Source organism: Salmo salar, chromosome 28 (assembly GCF_965601325.2).
Source record: "Salmo salar chromosome 28, fSalSal1, whole genome shotgun sequence".
NCBI classification, from domain to species: domain Eukaryota; kingdom Metazoa; phylum Chordata; class Actinopteri; order Salmoniformes; family Salmonidae; genus Salmo; species Salmo salar.
The window spans coordinates 21,956,275-21,970,036 of NC_138318.1; positions in this window are offsets into that span (position 1 = coordinate 21,956,275).

The following is a 13,762-nucleotide window of genomic DNA, read 5'->3' on the forward strand; positions in this document are numbered from 1 at the left end:
TGACAATTGTGGCTGCTTGGTGTGATTTATTGTTGTCTCTACCTTCTTGCCCTTTGTGCTGTTGTATGTGCCCAATAATGTTTGTACCATATTTTGTGCTGCTACCATGTTGTGCTGCTGCCATTTTGTGTTGCTATTATGTTGTTGTCAAGTTGTGTTGCTACCATGCTGTGTTGTCATGTGTTGCTGCCATGCTATGTTGTTGTCCTAGGTCTTTCTTCATGTAGTGTTGTGGTGTCTCTCTTGGTGTGATGTGTGTTATGTCCTATATATATATATTTTTTTAATGTTTAATCCCAGCCCACATCCCCACAGGAGGCCTTTTGCCTTTTGGTAGGTTGTCATTATAAATACAAAAAAAATCTTAACTGACTTGCCTAGTTAAATAAAGGTTAAATAAAATAAAACAAAAAATCACCTTCAGCTGCGATTACAGCCTCAAGGATTTCTTGGGTATAATGCTACAAGCTTGGCACACCTGTATTTGGGGAGTTTCTTCCATTCTTCTCTGCAGATCCTCTCAAGCTCTGTCAGGTTGGATGGGGAGCGTTGCTGCACAGCAATTTTCAGGTCTCTCCAGAGATGTTTGATCGGGTTCAAGTCCAGGCTCTGGCTGGGCCACTCAAGGACATTCAGAAACTTGTCCCGAAGCCACTCCTGCGTTGTCTTGGTTGTGTGCTTAGGGTTGTTGTCCTGTTGGAAGGTGAACCTTCGCCCCCAGTCTGACGTCCTGAGCGCTCTGGAGCAGGTTTTCATCAGGAATCTCTCTGTACTTTGCTCCATTCATCTTTCCCTCGATCCTGACTAGCCTCCCAGTCCCTACCGATGAAAAACATCCCCACAGCATGATGCTGCCACAACCATGCCTCACCATAGTGATGGCGCCAGTTTACCTCCAGACGTGACGCTTGGCATTCAGGCCAAAGAGTTCAATCTTGGTTTCATCAGACCAGAGATTCTTGTTTCTCATGGTCGGATAGTACTTTAGGTGCCTTTTGGCAAACTCCAAGCGGGCTGTGTGCCTTTTACTGAGGAGTGACTTCCGTCTGGCTACTCTACCATAAAGGCCTGATTGGTGGAGTGCTGCATAGATGGTTGTTCTTCTGGAAGTTTCTCCCATCTCCACAGAGGAACTCTGGAGCTCTCTCAGAGTGACCATCGGGTTCTTAGTCACATCCCTGACCAATACCCTTCTCCCCTGATTGCTCAGTTTGGCTAGGTGGCCAGCTCTCGTGACAGTCTTGGTGGTTCCAAACTTCTTCTATTTAAGATTTATAGATGTCACTGTGGGGACCTTCACCGCTGCAGAATTTTTTGGTACCCTTCCCCAGATCTGTGCCTCGACACAATCCTGTCTCGGAGCTCTACGGACAATTCCTTCAACCTCATGGCTTGGTTTTTGCGCTGAAGTGCACTGTCAACTGTGGGACCTTATATGTGTACCTTTCCAAATCATGTCCAATCAATTGAATTTACCACAGGTGGACTCCAATCCAGTTGTAGAAACATCTCAAGGATGATACATTTCAACAGGATGCACCTGAGCTCAATTTTGAGTCTCCTAGCACAAAGGGTCTGAATACTTTTGTAAATAAGGTATTTCTGTTTTTTATTTTTAATAAATTAGCAAAACTTTCTAGAACCCTGCTTTTCCCTTCATCATTATGGGGTAGGTTGATAAGAAAAAAATATATTGAATACATTTTAAAATAAGTCTGTAACGTAACAAAATGTGGAAAAAGTCAATGGGTCTGAATACTTTCCGGATGTGGGCAATTCAGCAAATGTGAGCAATTCAAATCAAATTTGATTTCTCACATGGACTCCCAATCACGGCCGGTTGTGATACAGCCTGGAATCGAGCCAGGGTCTGTAGTGACACCTCTAGCACTGAGATGCAGTGCCTTAGACGGCTGCGTCACTCGGGAGCCCAAATAGACAGCTACGGAAAATATAGATGAAAACTCTTGGTAAATATTGTGGTCTACAGCTTATCACGTTGTACTCTACCTCAGGGGAGCAAAACCTCGAGACCTTGAGACTTTGAAGATGGAAGGGACGCTGGCTATGTCCCTTCCGTCTTCAAGAGAGGGAGAGTTGCACCCCTTCTCAAAAAACCTACACTCGATCCCTCCGATGTCAACAACTACAGACCAGTATCCCTTCTTTCTTTTCTCTCCAAAACTCTTGAGCGTGCCGTCCTTGTGATCCAAATCAGTCAGGTTTCAAGACTGGTCATTCAACTGAGACTGCTCTTCTCTGTGTCACGGAGGCTCTCCGCACTGCTAAAGCTGACTCTCTCTCCTCTGCTCTCATCCTTCTAGACCTATCTGCTGCCTTTGATACTGTGAACCATCAGATCCTCCTCTCCACCCTCTCCGAGTTGGGCATCTCCGGCGCGGCTCACTCTTGGATTGCGTCCTACCTGACAGGTCGCTCCTATCAGGTGGCGTGGCGATAATCCGTCTCCGCACCACGTGCTCTCACCCCTGGTGTACCCCAGGGCTCAGTTCTAGGCCTTCTCCTATTCTCACTATACACCAAGTCACTTGGCTCTGTCATATCCTCACATGGTCTCTCCTATCATTGCTACGCTGACGACACACAATTAATCTTCTCCTTTCCCCCTTCTGATAACCAGGTGGCGAATCACATCTCTGCATGTCTGGCAGACATATCAGTGTGGATGACGGATCACCACCTCAAGCTGAACCTCGGCAAGACGGAGCTGCTCTTCCTCCCGGGGAAGGACTGCCCGTTCCATGATCTCGCCATCACGGTTGACAACTCCATTGTGTCCTCCTCCCAGAGTGCTAAGAGCCTTGGCGTGACCCTGGACAACACCCTGTCATTCTCCGCTAACATCAAGGCGGTGACCCGATCCTGTAGGTTCACGCTCTACAACATTCGCAGAGTATGACCCTGCCTTACACCGGAAGCGGTGCAGGTCCTAATCCAGGCACTTGTCATCTCCCATCTGGATTACTGCAACTCGCTGTTGGCGGGGCTCCCTGCCTGTGCCATTAAACCCCTACAACTCATCCAGAATGCCGCCACCCGTCTGGTGTTCAACCTTCCCAAGTTCTCTCACGTCACCCCGCTCCTCCGCACACTCCACTGGCTTCCAGTTGAAGCTCGCATTTGCTACAAGACCATGGTGCTTGCCTACGGAGCTGTGAGGGGAACGGCACCTCCGTACCTTCAGGCTCTGATCAGTCCCTACACCCAAAGAAGGGCACTGCGTTCATCCACCTCTGGCCTGCTCACCTCCCTACCTCTGCGGAAGCACAGTTCCCGCTCAGCCCAGTCAAAACTGTTCGCTGCTCTGGCACCCCAATGGTGGAACAAGCTCCCTCACGACGCCAGGAGAGCGGAGTCAATCACCACCTTCCGGAGACACCTGAAACCCCACCTCTTTAAGGAATACCTGGGATAGGATAAAGTATCCTTCTAACCCCCCCCCCCCCCCAAAAGATATAGATGTACTATTGTAAAGTGGTTGTTCCACTGGATATCATAAGGTGAATGCACCAATTTGTAAGTCGCTCTGGATAAGAGCGTCTGCTAAATGACGTAAATGTAATGTAAATGTTCCTTAATATTTGATTCCGCGCACCAGCTGTTATTGACAAATAGACACAGACCGCCACCCCTTGTCTTACCGGAGGCAGCTGTTCTGTCTTGCCGATGCATGGAAAAACCAGCCAACTGTATATTATCCATGTCGTCGTTCAGCCAGGACTTGTTGAAACAAGATATTACAGTTTTTAATGTCCCGTTGGTAGGATAGTCTGGAACGGCGGTCGTCTAGTTTATTCTCCAATGATTGCGCGTTGGCCAATTGGACGGATGGTAGAGACGGGTTACCCACTCGCTGACGAATTCTCACAGGGCACCCGGACCTGCGTCCCCTGTATCAGCGTCTTCTCTTCATGCAAATGAGAAGGATTTGGGCCTGGTCGGGTGTCTGGAGTAAATCCTTCGCGTCTGACTCATTAAAGAAAAAATCTTTGTCCAGTCGAGGTGAGCAATCACTGTTCTGATATCCAGAAGCTCTTTAGGTCATAAGAGACGGTGGCAGAAATATTAAGTACAAAATAAGTTACAAACAACGTGAAAAAACGAACAAAATAGCACAAAATAGGCCTTAAAACGACAGCCATCTCCGCCGTCGCCATTATTTCAGATTCGTCAATCCTTGAGAGAGAGGTAGCCATAGAGCCTCTAGGCCTGCCAGTCTTTGTTTTGTTTTAGTTAACTTCTTTAGTTTTGGACCAGTCTTTTGGAGTTTATTTTTGTAAATATGTATATTGGTCATCCTTTTGAACAACAAACAATAATTGGCTTGGGCTTGCCGACCCATAGGAGTCAGGACGGAGGTCATATGTAGCCATGTCCCTGAGTTTGGTCACGGTGTAAAGAAGTATTTTGTCAGCAATGAATTCTGCATTGATCCTTTCTTGTTTGCTTTCCCACAATTTAGATCTATTGATATTGTTAAAGTAGATCATAAAAATTGTTTTTATGGTGAAATGTCATTATGGGTCTATCTACAAATCATGTAGTATCATAAAATTATCTGCAGCTCTGCAAGTATATGTAAATGTGTGACTTTTATCAACAGACAACCTAGACAACAGTGCTGATATGAATATACCAATGACATTTCATAGTTCTCAGCTAACGGTATGTCCTAGTTGGATTTTGACACATTGAAGAGAAACTTCCTTTTCTGTGATGGTATGTGAATTTCCAAGGAGCTCTGACCTAGGCTACCGTTGGAGCCCTTAGGTGACCTGGGATGAAGGAGTGACACTGAGAAAACGTCCTCTGAGACAGACAAATGGCTCTTACTTTCACCTCTTTGCTGACTCAGGATACAGTAGCAACAGAGAGAGTGCATTTCATGGCAAAAAACATTTGACCGGAATAAAAAACATTTTGTCAAACAAATAGAATACTACTCTAAATATATCAGAGACAAAACACCATTTCCAAAAGTAAAACGTTCATAATTAAAAAAGAGACCAGTGAAAGTGTTATGTTGCCCCAGTTTCCCTTTCTGCTGGAGCTGAGTTGTGAGTATGAGGATAAGGCACTCTTGCCAATATTTACTGACTAAGTCAGGAAGTCCTGTACAAAGTCATTATCATTAATCTGTCGAACAATTCGCCTGACAACAATACAGTGAGAGACACTAATGCAGAGCAGTTCAGAGCAGTGTGAAAATGGACTCTAATCTGAATCCATTTATCATACTCACGCATGTCACAGTGATATACAGCAGGGGTAAATAAACTGGAAAGTTACATTTTTCTCTCTTAATCTCATAAAGCACATAATAAGTATGAAAGAGTTCATGAAGTTTATACACATGATCATAATTTTAAAAAACCTGCAAACAAGTTCTGAAAGGATTTGCCTTTGTTTATCACCAATATAAACACTAACTGAATGTAATCACCGTTATAAACACTAACTGAATTCATGTAATCAGCGTTATAAACACTAACTGAATTAATGTAATCACCATTATAAATACTAACTGAATTCATGTATGACTACGGTCCCGCGTGGCTCAGTTGGTAGAGCTCGGAGCTTGCAACACCAGGGTTGCGGACTCCTTTCCCACGGGGGGCCAGCACAAAAAAGTATGAAAATACACTACATGACCAAAAGTATGTGGCCACCTGCTCTTCGAACATCTCATTTGAAGATCATGGGCATTAACATGGAGTTGGTCCCCCCTTTGCTGCTATAACAGCCTCCACTCTTCTAGGAAGGCTTTCCATTAGATGTTGGAACATTGCTGTGAGGACTTACTTCCATTCAGCCACAAGGGAATTAGTGAGGTCGGGCACTGATGTTGGGCAATTAGGCCTGACTCGCAGTCTGTGTTCCAATTCATCCCAAAGGTGTTCGATGGGGGTTAAGGTCAGGGCTCTGTGCAGGCCAGTCAAGTTCTTTCACACTGATTTCTACAAACCATTTCCTTATGGACCTCGCTTTGACACGGGGGTATTGTCATGCTGAAACAGGAAAGGGCCTTCCCCAAACTGTTGCCACAAAGTTGGAAGCACAGAATCGTCTTGAATGTCATTGTATGCTGTAGCATTCACTGGAACTAAGGCCCCAAGGCCGAACCATGAAAAACAGCCCCAGACTATTATTCCTCCTCCACCAAACTTTACAGTTGCCACTATGCATTGGGGCAGGTAGCGTTTTCCTGGCATCCATCAAACCTAGATTCATTAGTCGGACTGCCAGATGGTGAAGTGTGATTCATCACTCCAAAGAACGCGCTTCCACTGCTCCAGAGTCGAATGGAGGCGAGCTTACACCACTCCAGCCGATGCTTGGCATTGCACATGTTGATCTTAAGCTTGTGTGAGGCTGCTTGGCCATGAAAACGCATTTCATGAAGCTCCCGACGAACAGTTATTGTGCTGACATTGCTTCCAGAGGCAGTTTGGAACTCGTTAGTGAGTGTTGCAACCGAGGACAGACGATTTTTACGCGCTATGCATTTCAGCACTTGGCGGTCCTGTTCTGTGAGCTTATGTGGCCTACCACTACGTGGCTGAACCGTTGTTGCTCCTAGACATTTCCACTTCACAATAACACTTACAGTTGACATGGGGCAGCTCTAGCAGGGCAGAAATTTGACAAACTGACTTGTTGGAAAGGTGGCATCCTATGACGGTGCCAAGTTGAAAGTCACTGAACTCTTCAGTAAGGCCATTCTACTGCCAATGTTTGTATATGGAGACTGCATGGCTGTGTGCTCGATTTTATACACCTGTCATCAATGGGTGCGGCTGAAATAGCCAAATCCATACATTTGAAGGGGTGTCCACATACTTTTGTATATAAAATGTATATGCTCTCACTACTGTAAGTTGCTCTGGACAAGAGCGTCTGCTAAATTATGTAAAATGTAAATGTCATTATCCAATACAGTGGGGACCAGGGGGGCTGGTGAGCGTGTGCCTTGGCTGTGAGGTAGGCTACAGGGCCCTTCCACTCTGCCACCCTCATCAGGGACAGAAAGAGACCGCATAAATGCCCGTCCAGGGAAATATGAACAAATAGTGAGTTTGTGCCTTACCCTATAGAGTTAAAGATGCAATCCAGGATCCTAAGCACAACAAATTCTCAACATATAGTACAAATTGGATTCGTTACATATCATACTGCTACAGACCTATATCTATCATACCCTGCCTTTCTAAGGTCTTCGAAAGCCAAATTAACAAACAGATTACCGACCATTTCGAATCCCACCGCACCTTCTCCGCTATGCAATCTGGTTTCAGAGCTGGTCATGGGTGCACCTCAGCCACGCTCAAGGTCCTAAACGATATCGTAACCACCATCAATAAGAAACAATACTGTGCTCCCGTATTCATTGACCTGGCCAAGGCTTTCGACTCTGTCAATCACTACATCCTCATCGGCAGACTCAATAGCCTTGGTTTCTCAAATGACTGCCTCGCCTGGTTCACCAACTACTTCTCTGATAGAGTTCAATGTGTCAAATCGGATGGCCTGTTGTCCGGGCCTCTGGTAGTCTCTATGGTGGTGCCACAGGGTTCAATTCTTGGGCCAACTATTTTCTCTGTATACATCAATGATGTCGCTCTTGCTGCTAGTGAGTCTCTGATCCACCTCTACGCAGACGACACCATTCTGTATACTTCTGGCCCTTCTTTGGACACTGTGTTAACAACCCTCCAGACGAGCTTTAATGCCATACAACTCTCCTTCCGTGGCCTCCAACTGCTCTTAAATACAAGTAAAACTAAATGCATGCTCTTCAACCGATCGCTGCCTGCACCTGCCCGCCCGTCCAGCATCACTACTCTGGACGGTTCTGACTTAGAATATGTGGACAACTACAAATACCTAGGTGTCTGGTTAGACTGTAAGCTCTCCTTCCAGACTCACATCAAACATCTCCAATCCAAAGTTAAATCTAGAATTGGCTTCCTATTTCGCAACAAAGCATCCTTCACTCATGCTGCCAAACGTACTCTCGTAAAACTGACCGTCCTACCAATCCTCGACTTCGGCGATGTCATTTACAAAATAGCCTCCAATACCCTACTCAATAAACTGGATGCAGTCTATCACAGTGCCATCCGTTTTGTCACCAAAGCCCCATATACTACCCACCACTGCGACCTGTACGCTCTCGTTGGCTGGCCCTCGCTTCATACTCGTCGCCAAACCCACTGGCTCCAGGTCATCTACAAGACGCTGCTAGGTAAAGTCCCCCCTTATCTTCTACTTTGCACTTGCTTCCACTGCAAATCTACCATTCCAGTGTTTTACTTGCTATATTGTATTTACTTTGCCACCATGGCCTTTTTGCCTTTACCTCCCTTATCTCACTTCATTTGCTCACATTGTATAAACACTTATTTTTCTACTGTATTATTGTCTGTATGTTTGTTTTACTCCATGTGTAACTCTGTGTTGCTGTATGTGTCGAACGGCTTTGCTTAATCTTGGCCAGGTTGCAGTTGTAAATGAGAACTTGTTCTCAACTTGCCTACCTGGTTAAATAAAGGTGAAATAAAAAAAATAAAAAATAAATACGAATTGCATGATGTAACCCTACGAAATGGATGACATAGTACACAAAAAAACGGGGAAGACTTTTGGCTCATGAGCACCACTTTCAAAACAACTAGCTGAAATGATACAAAAGTTTGAGAGTGCATCTTTAACTGAGCCCCTCAATCTCTCATTTTTATTAATCAACCCAAAAGAACATCCAGCCGCTGGTTGTTAGATGAGACACTTGATGGAGTGTGTTTGTCATTTCATCTGCATTTGATGTAGTGACCCTAGATGTTATGGTGGCAGGGTGATTATAATGATATCACATCATCTAACCATGTTGTGGTTTAAAGATTCACCTATTGCTTAACTAATACTGCGCCTGTCACATCCAGCAGAGTTTGTGTAGCAAATGGTGTTCCAGTAGGCTACCTGTATTATTTCAATTGTAAAAAGTATTGTTGATAGCCAAGATATGAGGTTGTGATAGAAACCATAGGCTAATATGAAACTCGAAGCAATAGATCCCTTCTTCCTCATGACTCACGTCACGTCCCAACAGTCTTGCCAAAGATATTCCTCAACACAGTAGTGGACTCCTCTCCTCTGTGACCTGTGCTGTTCCTGCCCCTGCTCCACAGTACTGTCCAGACAGACAGATAGACAGACGGACGAACAGCACTGCTGGAGGGAGAGGCTGGATCACAGAGTGCCTGCCCAAATGATTAGTCACAAACACAGACAGTTTCCTTGGAATCAGTGCCCATTTTCTATTCAAGCTAGCTGAGAACAAGTCTTTCCTTACTCGGGCCATTACCCTCCCATATCCTGAGCCCACCCTTTCCAACCGCTGCACTTGTTACCAACTTAACTGTTTCAACACCCTTAAAGGAACCATGTTCAACTCACTGTCTGGAGCCTTGTCCCAGATCTCTGCATGCACCCTCCCCTCCATTCTATCTTGTCATCGCTTTTGAGACCCAGTTCTTTTAGGGCACACTGACCACCGCCATGTGTATACTGCATGTATTTCATTTTGAACTAACCAAAAATTAGATCAAGTTCGATACAGTGGTATAAGTAAAGTACTTAAGTAAAAATACTTTTTAGGGTATCTGTACTTTACTTACCTATTTAAATGTTTGCCAACTTTTACTTCACTACCATCCTAAAGAAAATAACGTTTTTTTCCTGACACCCAAAGTACTCGTTAAATTTTCACAGGAAAATTATCCAATTCACACACTTATCAAGAGAAGATCCCTGGTCATCCCTACTGCCTCTGATCTGGCAGACTCACTAAACGCAAATGCTTTGTTTGTAAATCATGTCTGCTTGCTGGAATGTGCCCCTGGCAATCTCTAAATTAAAAAAAAACGATTTATACTTTTACTTAAAATTTTGATACTTAAGAATATTTTAGCAATTCCATTTACTTTTGATACTTAAGTATATTTAAAACCAAATTCTTTTAGACTTTTACTCAAGTAGTATTTTACTGGGTGACTTTCACTTTTACTTGAGTCATTTTCTATTAAGGTAGCTTTACTTTTACTCAAGTATGACAATTTAGTAGTTTTTCCAGCACAGGGGTTATACTTGTTGACACTTTTCTAAATTACCATTTGCATGTTTGGCTGTAATTTTAGGGTTCTAAATTTGTCTGGTAATAAAGGTGGTAATAAAGGTGCATTACACAACATACACTTCTGTTCCGCATTTTTTTACATGAAGATAAGGACATTTATAAACCACGTTTCCATCCACAATTTGTATGTGAGTAAAGTCATACCGTATATAAATAAATCAAGACAGCAGCGATGGAAACAGGAAGTCAAATCAAATCAAAGTTTATTTGTCACGTGCGCCGAATACAACAGTTGTAGACCTTACAGTGAAATGCTTACTTACAGGCTCTAATCAATAGTGCAAAAAAGGTATTAGGTGAACAATAGGTAGGCAAAGAAATAAAACAACAGTAAAAAAAGACAGGCTATATACAGTAGCGAGGCTACATACAGACACTGATACGTCAGGCTGATTGAGGTAGTATGGACATGTAGATATGGTTAAAGTTACTATGCATATATGACGAACAGAGAGTAGCAGTAGCGTAAAAGAGGGGTTGGCGGATCGTGGGTGGCGGGACACAATGCAGATAGCCCGGTTAGCCAATGTGCAGGAGCACTGGTTGGTCGGCCCAATTGAGGTAGTATGTACATGAATGTATAGTTAAAGTGACTATGCATATATGACTAACAGAGAGTAGCAGCAGCGTAAAAAGAGGGGTTGGGGGGGGGGGGGGGCACACAATGCAAATAGTCCGGATTGCCATTTGATTACCTGTTCAGGAGTCTTATGGCTTGGGAGTTAAAACTGTTGAGAAGCCTTTTTGTCCTAGACTTGGCACTCCGGTACCGCTTGCCATGCGGTAGTAGAGAGAACAGTCTATGACTGGGGTGGCTGGGGTCTTTGACAATTTTTAGGGCCTTCCTCTGACACCGCCTGGTGTAGAGGTCCTGGATGGCAGGCAGCTTAGCCCCAGTGATGTACTGCTGTACGCACTACCCTCTGTAGTGCCTTGCGGTCAGAGGCCGAGCAATTGCCGTACCAGGCAGTGATGCAACCAGTCAGGATGCTCTCGATGTTACAGCTGTAGAACCTTTTGAGGATCTCAGGACCCATGCCAAATCTTTTCAGTATCCTGAGGGGGAATAGGCTTTGTCATGCCCTCTTCACGACTGTCTTGGTGTGTTTGGACCATTCTAGTTTGTTGTTGATGTGGACACCGAGGAACTTGAAGCTCTCAACCTGCTCCACTACAGCCCCGTCGATGAGAATGGGGGCACAATCATCTCCTGTAGTCCACAATCATCTCCTTAGTCTTGGTTACGTTGAGGGAGAGGTTGTTATTTTGGCACCTCCCGGCCAGGTCTCTGACTTCCTACCTATATGCTGTCTCGTCGTTGTTGGTGATCAGGCCTACCACTGTTGTGTCATCAGCAAACTTAATGATGGTGTTAGAGTCGTGCCTGGCCGTGCAGTCATGAGTGAACAGGTACAGGAGGGGACTGAGCACGCACCCCTGAGGGGCCCCTGTGTTGAGGATCAGCGTGGCAGATGTGTTGTTACCTACCCTTACCACCTGGGGTTGGCCCATCAGGAAGTCCAGGATCCAGTTGCAGAGGGAGGTGTTTAGTCTCAGGGTCCTCAGCTTAGTGGTGAGCTTTGAGGGCACTATGTTGTTGAACGCTAAGCTGTAGTCAATGAATAGCCTTCTCACATAGGTGTTCCGTTTGTCCAGGTGGGAAAGGGCAGTGTGGAGTGCAATAGATATTGCATTAACTGTGGATCGGTTGGTGCGGTATGCAAATTGGAGTGGGTCTATGGTTTCTGGGATAATGGTGTTGATTTGAGCCATGACCAGCCTTTCAAAGCATTTCATGGCTACAGATATGAGTGCTACCGGTCGGTAGTCATTTAGGCAGGTTACCTTAGTGTACTTGAGCACAGGGACTATGGTGGTCTGCTTGAAACATGTCAGTATTACAGACTCAAATAGGGAGAGGTTGAAAATGTCAGCGAAGACACTTGCTAGTTGGTCAGCGCATGCTCGGAGTACACGTCCTGGTAATCCATCTGGCCCAGCGGCCTTGTGAATGTTGACCTGTTTAAAGGTCCTATTCACATCGGCTGGGGAGAGTGTGATCACACAGTCGTCCGAAACTGTTGATGCTCTTATCTGTGTTTCAGTGTTACTTGTCTAGAAGTGAGCATAGATGTTATTTAGTTCGTCTGGTAGAGTGCGGTAGAGTGTATAACCCACCAGCTGTATGTTCTTAATGTAGTTGTTCAGCCACGACTTGGTGAAACATAAGATATTACAGTTTTTAATGTCCCGAAGGTAGGATATACGTGCTTTCAGTTCGTCCCATTTATTTTCCAGCGATTGAACGTTAGCTAGCAGAACGCAAGGCAAGGGCAGATTAGCCACTCGTCGCCTGATCCTCACAAGGCATCCTGATCTCTTTCCGCGAAAGCTACGTTTCCTTTTCCAGCGAATCACGGGTTCTGGGCCTGGTCGGGTGTCCGTAGTATATCCCTCAAGTCCGACTCATTGAAGAAGAACTCCTCGTCCAATTTGAGGTGAGTAATTCCAGTTCTGATGTCCAGAAGCTCTTTACGGTCATAAGAGACGGTAGCAGAAACATTATGTACAAAACAAGTTACGAACAACGCGAAAAAACAAACAAAATAGCATGGTTGGTTAAGAGCCAATAAGACGGCAGCCCTACCCTCCGGCGCAATCTTCACCTGTAGTAACCAAAAAAGTGTTTAGCAAGTCAAATATATATTTTATATTTGAGATTCTTCAAAGTAGCCATCCTTTGTCTTGATGACAGCTTTGCACACTCTTGGCATTCTCTCAACCAGCTTCATGAGGTAGTCACCTGGAATACATTTCAATTAACAGGTTGGTAAAAGTTAATTTGTGGAATTTTGTTCGTTCTTAATACGTTTGAGCCAATCAGTTGTGTTGTGACAAGGTAGGGGTGGTATACAGAAGATAGCCATATTTGGCAAAAGACCAAGTCCATATTATGGCAAGAACAGCTCAAATAAGCAAAGAGAAATGACAGTCCATCATTACTTTAAGACATGAAGGTCAGTCAATCTGGAAAATGTCAACAACTTTGAAAGTTTCTTCAAGTGCAGTCGCAAAAACCATCAAGCACTATGATGAAACTGGCACTCATGAGGACTGCCACAGGAAAGGAAGACCTAGAGTTACCTCTGCTGCAGAGGATAAGTTCATTAGAGTTAACTGCACCTCAGATTGCAGCCCAAATAAATGCTTCACAGAGTTCAAGTAAAAGACACATCTGAACATCAATTGTTCAGAGGAGACTGCGTGAATCAAGCCTTCATGGTAGAATTGCTGCAAAGAAACCACTACTAAAGGACATCAATAATAAGAAGAGACTTGCTTGGGCCAAGAAAGACGAGCAATGGACATTAGACCGGTGGAAATATGTCCTTTCGTCTCATGAGTCCAAATTTGAGATATTTGGTTCCAACTGCCGTGTATTTGTGAGACACAGAGTAGGTGAATGGATGACCTCCGCATGTGTGGTTCCCAACGTGAAGCATGGAGGAGGAGGTGTGATGATGTGGGGGTGCTTAGCTGGTGACACTG